The sequence below is a fragment of the Homalodisca vitripennis genome, chromosome X, assembly GCF_021130785.1.
Source record: "Homalodisca vitripennis isolate AUS2020 chromosome X, UT_GWSS_2.1, whole genome shotgun sequence".
NCBI lineage: Eukaryota > Metazoa > Arthropoda > Insecta > Hemiptera > Cicadellidae > Homalodisca > Homalodisca vitripennis.
In genome coordinates this window covers 122,240,001-122,250,760 of record NC_060215.1, presented here as the reverse complement: position 1 = coordinate 122,250,760, position 10,760 = coordinate 122,240,001, and the positions used below count along the sequence as shown (strand labels likewise).

The 10,760-nt window shown below is 34.1% G+C and overlaps 1 long non-coding RNA gene across 1 annotated transcript in view; it reads right to left on the bottom strand.

The window, feature by feature from the left end:
• Positions 1 to 4,335: 4,335 nt before the first annotated feature.
• LOC124369848 overlaps positions 4,336 to 10,760 on the bottom strand; it is a 65,295-nt gene continuing 58,870 nt past the window's right edge. Inside the window, exons 4-5 of the long non-coding RNA XR_006923107.1 lie at positions 9,613 to 9,762; positions 4,336 to 4,462 (exon numbers count right to left, since the gene is read on the bottom strand). This is a non-coding gene — a long non-coding RNA (uncharacterized LOC124369848). The remainder of the gene's footprint in view (positions 4,463 to 9,612; positions 9,763 to 10,760) is intronic.

Sequence of the window (10,760 nt, the reverse complement as noted above, 5' to 3'; positions counted from 1 at the left end):
ATCAGAAGATTCCTTTCCGACAAGAAATCAGTGAATACAAGAGAAAACTTAGATCTTCAAACATTTATCGTGCATCACTCCAGGAAGAAACTAAAAAGAAAATACAACTAAGAAAACACGGAAACTACCACCTCAGGATCCATCTGAGAAGCAAATTTGTGTTTCAGTACCTACAACAAGTTCTAAGGAGCCAAAGTCGTTATTATGAAAAGAAACTGCTCTAGAAAAATATAAAAATAATAATGAAACATCTATCTTTTATATCAAACAAGGGTCAGACAAAGTAATCCTGGAGACAGAAAGGAAGAGGATTAGGAAAGAATCTGAGAATTCTTCGAAAGATCACAACGAAGCTATATAATCTGCACATTATAATGAAGACAATAACAATGTGAACAAAGAAACAGAGATTAACTCATCTCAGAATAAAAATTTAAAACCAATAATTTCCTAAACATTAGACGATAAATCTTCAGCTACAATTAATACACCAATAACTACATCAATTATTAATAAATATATAGAAAACATATATAGTGAAACTAAACAAATCTAAGCCTAACAATGGAATCAGTTCTATTTCCGCGCAGGAAATTTCTCAAACTAATCTTAAATTCATTTACGACAAAAGGAATCGTAAGGTTGAATCTGTTTCTGTAATTACACCCGAAGACATATACAACAGTGCACAATCAAAGGTAGAAACTCTACATAGCACCTCAACGAAACACGTCCCCACTGTAAATAATGAATCATTAGGTACAGGGAACGATCCAAATGAAAACGACAAAATAATGTTACAAGACGAGGTGTTTAAAAATCCACACCCAGAAGGGTCTCAGAGTGTAAAATTATATTACAGAATTCTCAAGAATTTCGTGAGCTGAAATCTACAGACACGGGCTTGGAATCTACTCAGCAAAATTTAACTGAGATGGATAATAATATTAAAATTTTTTCAGATCGTGATGAGTGTTTTTCCGAGTTTTTGGAAAACTTCTTTACAGTATTAGAAGGTTCTGTCGAACTGTTATGTAAGAAAATGGCAGATTTACTTTATTTGGTGATCACACAGTCTCGAAACTGCAATTCACGTGTAATCACAGCGGGGCTACTATGTGGTGAGTTCAAAGAAGCAGAAATGTCCTCCGCTTTAAAGCATTATGACGAAAAATTCAATAAGTGTAAGTTAGATTTCCAAGATTTATTTTATGAAATTTTTGAAAAAATTTCATGTTTGATTATACATGAAAACTGCAGAATTATTTTTCTCCTTGCTTGGTTCAACAAGGTCTTTCTCCAGTTAACTTCAATATCCCCCGATTTTATGGATTCCCTTCATGAAGTAAAGGAAAACGTAATATATCTTCTTGCGGGCATATCTTTTGACTCTGTACCCCTAAACAGAGTGTTCAAATGTGACGAGACCTTTGAACTTTTCTGTTGGCTAGTATTGGACCTAATGCTTGACTGCATTGCTCTCCACCAAAAACAGGAAACAGATGAAATCGGACCACCTATTGCTTTCGTGTCACAGAACCCACCAGTGTCTCAGCACAATCAGGAAACAAAGAACTGAACCGGTTACAAGTTGTGAAAAGTTAGAATTCAACACAGCAGCCCGCTGATCCCTACCAAATAACAAACATGCCTAATAGACAGTCAAGCGTATGAAACCCTAAATTGATGTCACAATAACAATGATCTTACAAATAGTGCACATGAATAAAACAAACTATGTCGAATATATTGCACAATAAATAACAAATAAACATGCCAGAATATGAAAGAACTTACCACAGATTGGTGTGAAGCGGACTCTGTGTGATTTCGTGATGGCTGCTCATAGTTACTCTGTTGAAGCTGGCCACGAATGATGTCGAAGCACCAATCACCATTCACTGAGCCGGTTGGCGTGACTGAGAACTGTGTTGGCTGCATTACTCCTTGGAAATGAGGAAAGGATCACCAGAGTGTTCAGTACAGCTCGGATCAAGGTAAATGGAATATTCTTTCCCAATGTCGCTTTTTTGTTTCTCACAATTACTATTAGAATTACAAAAAACACTCTGTGTGGCGCTCATTGTTGATGGACAGAAGGTGTGAGGCAAAGTGGTGTGATGGATTTTGTTTTAATCGGTTCTAATGTGTTCGGAATGTGTGATATTTTGTAGGGATCAGCGGGCTGCTGTGTTGAATTCAGCATTAGTTTTATAACTTTTTGAACTTTTACTAATTGAATTGATCCTGTTACCTGCCAATGAAAGTGTAACTCCTTTGCTTGAAAAGGATTTTATTGTAAAAGCTAGTACATCGTCGGCACGCAGGTTAGTATCTTTAAATCCTTGAATTTCAGAGCTCTTCAGATCTTCATCATATTCTAACTTTTCACAACTTGTAACCGGTTCAGTTCTTTGTTTCCTGATTGTGCTGAGACACTGTTGGGTTCTGTGACACGAAAGCAATAGGTGGTCCGATTTCATCTGTTCCCTGTTTTTGGTGGAGAGCAATGCAGTCAAGCATTAGGTCCAATACTAGCCAACAGAAAAGTTCAAACGTCTCGTCACATTTGAACACTCTGTTTAGGGGTACAGAGTCAAAAGATATGCCCGCAAGAAGAGATATTACGTTTTCCTTTAACTTCATGAAGGGAATCCATAAAATCGGGGGATATTGAAGTTAACTGGAGAAAGACCTTGTTGAACCAAGCAAGGAGAAAAATAATTCTGCAGTTTTCATGTATAATCAAACATGAAATTTTTTCAAAAATTTCATAAAATAAATCTTGGAAATCTAACTTACACTTATTGAATTTTTCGTCATAATGCTTTAAAGCGGAGGACATTTCTGCTTCTTTGAACTCACCACATAGTAGCCCCGCTGTGATTACACGTGAATTGCAGTTTCGAGACTGTGTGATCACCAAATAAAGTAAATCTGCCATTTTCTTACATAACAGTTCGACAGAACCTTCTAATACTGTAAAGAAGTTTTCCAAAAACTCGGAAAAACACTCATCACGATCTGAAAAAATTTTAATATTATTATCCATCTCAGTTAAATTTTGCTGAGTAGATTCCAAGCCCGTGTCTGTAGATTTCAGCTCACGAAATTCTTGAGAATTCTGTAATATAATTTTACACTCTGAGACCCTTCTGGGTGTGGATTTTTAAACACCTCGTCTTGTAACATTATTTTGTCGTTTTCATTTGGATCGTTCCCTGTACCTAATGATTCATTATTTACAGTGGGGACGTGTTTCGTTGAGGTGCTATGTAGAGTTTCTACCTTTGATTGTGCACTGTTGTATATGTCTTCGGGTGTAATTACAGAAACAGATTCAACCTTACGATTCCTTTTGTCGTAAATGAATTTAAGATTAGTTTGAGAAATTTCCTGCGCGGAAATAGAACTGATTCCATTGTTAGGCTTAGATTTGTTTAGTTTCACTATATATGTTTTCTATATATTTATTAATAATTGATGTAGTTATTGGTGTATTAATTGTAGCTGAAGATTTATCGTCTAATGTTTAGGAAATTATTGGTTTTAAATTTTTATTCTGAGATGAGTTAATCTCTGTTTCTTTGTTCACATTGTTATTGTCTTCATTATAATGTGCAGATTATATAGCTTCGTTGTGATCTTTCGAAGAATTCTCAGATTCTTTCCTAATCCTCTTCCTTTCTGTCTCCAGGATTACTTTGTCTGACCCTTGTTTGATATAAAAGATAGATGTTTCATTATTATTTTTATATTTTTCTAGAGCAGTTTCTTTTCATAATAACGACTTTGGCTCCTTAGAACTTGTTGTAGGTACTGAAACACAAATTTGCTTCTCAGATGGATCCTGAGGTGGTAGTTTCCGTGTTTTCTTAGTTGTATTTTCTTTTTAGTTTCTTCCTGGAGTGATGCACGATAAATGTTTGAAGATCTAAGTTTTCTCTTGTATTCACTGATTTCTTGTCGGAAAGGAATCTTCTGATTTTAAATCCTGGATTGCTGTTTCTGGGAACTTCGACCGAAAGTTGAAATCTTATTTCAGTTTTGCTTAAGATGACATTTCTTCACTGGTCGCTTTTTTATGACTATTGAGCCGTTTAGACAAACCTTGTGCAAGATTTTGTACTGTAAGGCTGGATTAATTATGGTTCACAAATTGGCCAGATTGGTTGGACGCTGAATCAACGTTGGTCTCTGATGGGGTTTCTTGGGTATCTTTCGACATCACCTTACACTAAAGTTCTTCATCAACGTTGACATTTTCTTCACGTTCAATGATTATTTTACGTAGAACAATTGAAGGAAGTGGACTTCTTAAGTTTTTGTGAGATATTTCGGATTCTGTACACTCTGTTATAGATCTAGGTGATGACATAAATATTCCTCTAGGTAAGTTCGAGAGGACGTCTGCATGGTCATCATCATTCTCACTAGTAACACTTATGACGGACAGTGGTCTCTGAAAAAATACAAAAATAAAAGTTAGCAATTGTGTATCATATCAATTTTATTTACTGTTACTAAATCTTTAAATATATCAACTTAAATGAGTTTCATTTGTGGTTTGAATTAAAGGCCAAAACAGTACTTTTGTTAGATGAACATTTGCCGTACACTGACATAACGAGTATGATTCGAATATATTTATTAAGAACTATCACAATAAATTCATGCACAGTAACTTAATGTTTTGCTTTCAGTGAGCTAATGCATAACACGTGCTTGCTCCTCAGAAAAATAGTGCTTGTGGTAGAAAATGTTTAGGTATACTACCGTTTGTCATACATGAATTAGAATTTATGACATGGCTACACCTTTAGCCCTCGCGTTTTGATGTGCTTGGAACCCTCATGCCTCTAAATTATACGCATATAATTATATATATATATATATATATATATATATATATATATATATATATATGTGTGTGTGTGTGTGTATGTATGTATATACAGATAACTTAATTGATCATGAAATTGTATTAAACTTTAAGAAAAGTAAGGCTGACGATACATTTTGTAATATACCACACAGCGTAGTATAAGGAACAGACTTTACATAACAAGATAGGTAGAAAGAGATGGTCTTTGACCTTATAACTAAAAATCAATAGGGTACATCCTTAGACCAAAAGGACCATCTGTACAAAGTTTCAAGTTTCTAGGACCTTTCTATAGAGTGTTATTGTTTAGATGGATAGATAGACACATTACTATTGATACTATTTCAAGAAGACCTTTTTGGTTCCTTAATCATATATCTATCATATATAGGACATTTATTTACTGAGCGTTACCGTAGCCTATTACTAGTCTGAGAGTCGGAACAAATTATATTTCTGTGTATGTATCTTCTGTCTGTCAGTATGATATCTCTAAAACGAATTCTGACCTATGGACTTTAAATGTTGCATGAAGCTTCATTTATGTATAGGCAAGACTGAGTTTGATGTCGATGCATGACAATCGATGAGATTTGGCTGAGTGGTAATGAATATATATATATACAGTTCAGATTTTGAATAGTTGGTTTAGTGAATAAAAACAAAAAAATTGTTTATGAATCAAAATTATTTAGAAATATTGATATTATACATTGTCTTATTAGTTAATTTATTGCTATATACATAAAACTACAGATTTTGCTCGGTAAAATTTCCATCCCGAGACTAGAAAGAACTGATTTCTACCAAATTTAAAGTTATTGATAAAGACTTTACTGGCAGAAAACATTAAAATGTACCAACTTCTTTCGGGTAAAGCTACGCTTTTTGGAGATTCCAAGGCCATCTCCATATTACATCCACCCTTCTCCATCACATTACCAGGTTTCAGAAACCGATCATTCACAAAGCATTATGAATTAATATGGATTATTTTCTGAATACTATTAAAACCGTTGAGTTGAGTTACTTATCTATTTTACACTCTACCAATAATTAATTCATCAAAGAATCACTACCATGGCCCGAAGGAATTTTTAAAATTGTGTGAGTTTAATGACTTGAGTGTGGAGAAGAGTTCTTACTTCTAATTAGACAATATGATAATGTGATTATTATTTTGTGATATTTTTTTAATTGAATAGTCTAATAAATAAAACAATAGTAATAAAGAATATTAATTTGTTATTTGGTCTGTCTCTTGATGAATGCAAACACTAGATTTCCCATTATCGGTTGCATCTTCTTCCATCCTAGTTTCTATTCTTTGTAATGATTCTGGACCTTTAGAACTTGTTGCAGGAATTGACACACAATTGTGTTCTTGAGGTGGTAGCTTACATATCGTCTTTCGTCTTCTTTTTATTCTAATTTCTAGTTTTACAAGAGTCCACGGTTTTGAATGTAATGCATCCAATATGGTTTTTTACAACATATAACGCTTTCTTGAACCTCTGATCTTTCTGAAGCACCCACCAGTTTTTCCTGTTGGAGAGAAACCCTCTGTTTTAAAATCCTGGATTTTATATCCAGCGAACCTTGTCGGAGAATCGACTGCGCTAATCGTTTTTGCTGAAGGTACACTTTATTCGCAAATTTTTTACGTTTTTGACTTTTCAACAATTCAATCAAACCTTTAGCTAGACTTTTGATTTTAAGTCTAGGTTTGTTACGGTTTACAACTTGGCTTAACTGTTCCGACACTAACTCAAAAAAGGTATCTAATTAGGGCTGTTCAGACATCACCTCACACTCTAATTCTTCATCAAAGTTGACATGTTCATGGTCCCTGATTACTTGACCGTGAGCGATTGAAGGAAACGGATCTCCTGAGAATGTACAAGGTGATTACGATAACACGCACTCCATTGCACGGCTAGGTGATATTGTAAAATTATTCCCCACCCATGTGACTTTGGGGGGATTTCTGTATGAGAGTCTTCTTCGCTGAGCGGTGATATGTTTTAACATTTTTTAACATTCCCTGTGATTTAAAGCTACAAATAGTCACGCATTCCTAAAAGATAGGTGATTTAAGCTAACATTTTATAGTCTTAGTTTAATACCATAGTGTTTTATCTTTATCATTAGTAGACCTTGCATCAATGTAGCCTCAATCTAGTATCTTATGGGAAAGATATTCCACACTGTGTGGGTTTCGTTTCGTCCCCTATCTTATACGACCGTAAAATTTGTTTTCCGGATTCTCACGTTGATACATTTTATGGAAAATATTGTTAACAATTTTCGAAAAGTATAAGTGAATTCTTTAGATATTAAATCCACTGTTATTTACACTCCCGGATCTTGTCTCCGTTATGATGCATTAATTAGTTGAATTTTAGAAGTTATTTTATTTTCCAGTGGTAGTAAGTAGTAGTTCTAATATGAACCCTCGGTTAACAAAGTAAAAAAAACTTAAAGTCATTCAAATTAACTTTTGAGCAGTGTCCAGTATATGTGGTTGTATTATGTGTTTGTAAATAAAAGAGTTCAATTTATTTATTTTTAACACGTAATTTTACAGAATCATAACCCACCAAGTCAACATAACTTATCAGTGAGGTCCATAATTAAACTAAAATAACAAGACACAAAATTACATTAGTTTTATAAATTGTTTGCTTTGCTTAGTTTAATTTATATTTTTACAAAAAATTAAAAGTTGCTCTTTGTGTGGCTGTGGTGCTTCTATAAATTCAGATTTTTAAATATTTGCATTTTATGTAACATTATGGGGATAATACATACATTATTCTGAGTATAAATAGATAGTATATTACATAACAATGAATAAAATATCGCCCATCAACATACAACATTATATAAATAGTTAAATATAAGCAATAAATCTCTGAATATTTAACAAAAATATTAATAAATAACAATGAACCATTAAACAACAACAATAATAAATATGTAACATTTTACGCAGCCTAGTTATAAACAAAATCTGGCTGACCGCTGAAATAACTAAGCTTTACCCAATTATTTACTTTATTTGCCTGGGCATTGTATGTACATGTTGTATGTGTTTGTTTGTAGTGTATGTAGGGTGTACGTTTAGTTAGTTCAGATGTAAGCTAAGTAGTCAGCTCATTGTGTGTTGTAGTAAGGCACACAACAACAGAGCAGAGACTGAACTGCCTCTCTAAAAACCCTCGTTTCTCAATTTATCAATTTCATCTGGAAGTAAGTTAAATAATATGGAATATAAAACTCGGGCAACCTCTTGTAAATTACACAACTTATTGTTGGACAAATGACTCGTTTTTTCAAGTATCATTTAATATGTAGGTCGATGGGCCAAAGGTCGTACCAAAACCGCACAACTCTACAACTTCACTAAGATTAATTTGTGCTGCCTCTATTGATATATACTATTTATATAAGTCCAATGAGCTACCCTAACTGGCTACGCACAGACAGGTGATTACAGATATCATCTGATTAATTTTCTCAAATTAGATTGGTTTGCGATTACGCTGTACTTCAAGCGTGGAAAGTTCAAATCCATCTCAGTTTGTATCTCACCTTGGGCGTACCAAGGTGTCGACTTGCATTCTCGCTTGGACTTCTCTCTCTGGGCATTGTAATGGATAGTTTGTCCGATCTCTTCATCGAGGCGTGTGGCTTTCGTCAGTGTTCACGTTCGCTCATAACTCATTATTTTTACAAACCACCTTTTACTGTATTTACTCATTTAGTGGGAGACTCGTTAATAGAACTGTGATATGAGGACATCCTGGTTTGAATCCCTCATCTTTATATTGTGTGCAGTTCACCCCGTCCGAATGATGTAGCACCATTCTGTAAACACTGTGTTCAAGATTAACCAAAGACAGTCTCGTGGACCAAACCAGTGCTGTGCCATATCAGGATGAATATGTCATGTTCAATCAATGTTTGACTTAACATCAATGCTTATCAATTATAAATAGATTGCTTAAACCGTAAATGACACAGCATTTTTCTTATTTTGACTCTCTACATACTCCATTTATTAATCATGTAATCCTATCCAAAACCCAGCAGGGATCACTTCTGGCTGGTTCATACCTTCCTGTTGAACCTACCACTGGGCACAGCAAAAACCGAAGTGTCCCTTAAATCTCGGTAACCTTATGGATGTCCAGGAGCGGTACATCACTAACTGCAAATGTCGAAATTCTGGAGTGCTAGGGCAAGGTTGGTTAATAAGTCTAGTCTTCTGCGGGAGATGACTGTTGGAGTTGGTGGGGTTTGCGTCCTAACTATCTGAGGCTCTTCCTAGCCTCAACAAGAGTGTGATACCCCTGCCTGCTTTGACTGGAGATGCTGGTTCAGAGCTGACCTGCCCTTTTTCGGGGAAATTAGTGCCATAATTCTTCCTCATGGATCTTGATAGGAGGTGGCCTCTATCCTCTAACCTTACCCATCCTGAATATTCTGTCACTCCGGAAGCTGTGCTAAGATTTTTATAGGACTAAGTGCAATTTATAAGCTTCTTGTCCTAAGAGAGAGGAAAAAATCCTATCCAATCACGCTATCTGTGTTTCAAATTTGCAACTGTTCATTGATATTGCTCCTTAACAGCCTATTTTTATTGCCTTATAATTGAAGTTGATTTTATGTAAAATTTATTTAGTTTCATACGAGCCGTATTCTTTTATATAAAAATCACTAACCTTGAGGAAACTGGAGTGATTTGGAAGCAATTTTTCTACTTCTCCAGACTGGGTGACAGACAAGGGATTTTGCTGTCTATGGACGGATCGTGCAGGGTTGATAAGATGATCTTCATTATCACTCGACATCTCGAAGTCTAGTATTTACGTCTGAAACAAAAATAACTCTGAAAATGAAAATTATGTTTTAAAATTTAATTCTGCTAATGTGAATGGCAGCTGAGAATAAATAAATAAGCAGCTATTTAACACAAGCAAAAAATAAATTTAAAAAAAAATGAACAATCTACAGTAGTTCTTGTCAAAGTGTTCCTTTAATACGGTTTTGTTTATTTATAATAGATGTTTTACCTAAATGAAAATTAGTTACAATCTTCCCAATTTAGGTAATTATTGCTGCTAGGTGGCCAATTCATTTTCAGTTAATGTTGCAACTTAAACTATAGGTGTAAGTTAAGGTTGTTAGTTAATTTTGGGTTTGGAAACCTTTTTTGTTAAGCTAGCCGTTACCCATGGTTTCGTATGCGAGTTTAAAAAACAAAGTCCTAGTTAGTTAAATCACGTATGATGCAAAGTTATTATGGTGGTGCTTAATGATATTTTTCAAATGTAAGTAAGAACAATACACGAGTTATATTTAAGTATTTATATTTAATATAATCAGAGGTTAATGGACTGATTCTTGTACCAGGGTTTGCGTGCATAACAACATTTCTGGTTGGAATAGATAGATATATATACACGATACATTTGACGTTTTCAAAGAGGTGTAATAAAAATAGCTCAGGAAACAAAATTAACATAAGTAAATAAACAATAAGTAGATGCGGAAATATTAAAGGAAATTTTATACCGAGAAGTCTAATAATTGTTATAATAGAGCAATTCTGCATTTATATACCCGAAGTGAATATATATATATATATATATATATATATATATATATATATATATATATATATATATATATATAGGTCTCGGAAACCAACTTAGGCAAAACAGTTTATTTCCAGGCCCTTCAATTCACTTATGGTCAAAATTATATACAAATGTACGTCTCAGAAGCCTGCTTCACTCGAAAAGGGTTTACTCTAGTTATCTTATTTTGGTTAAGATATTATAACCTATCTAAGCTTATAATTTATCAA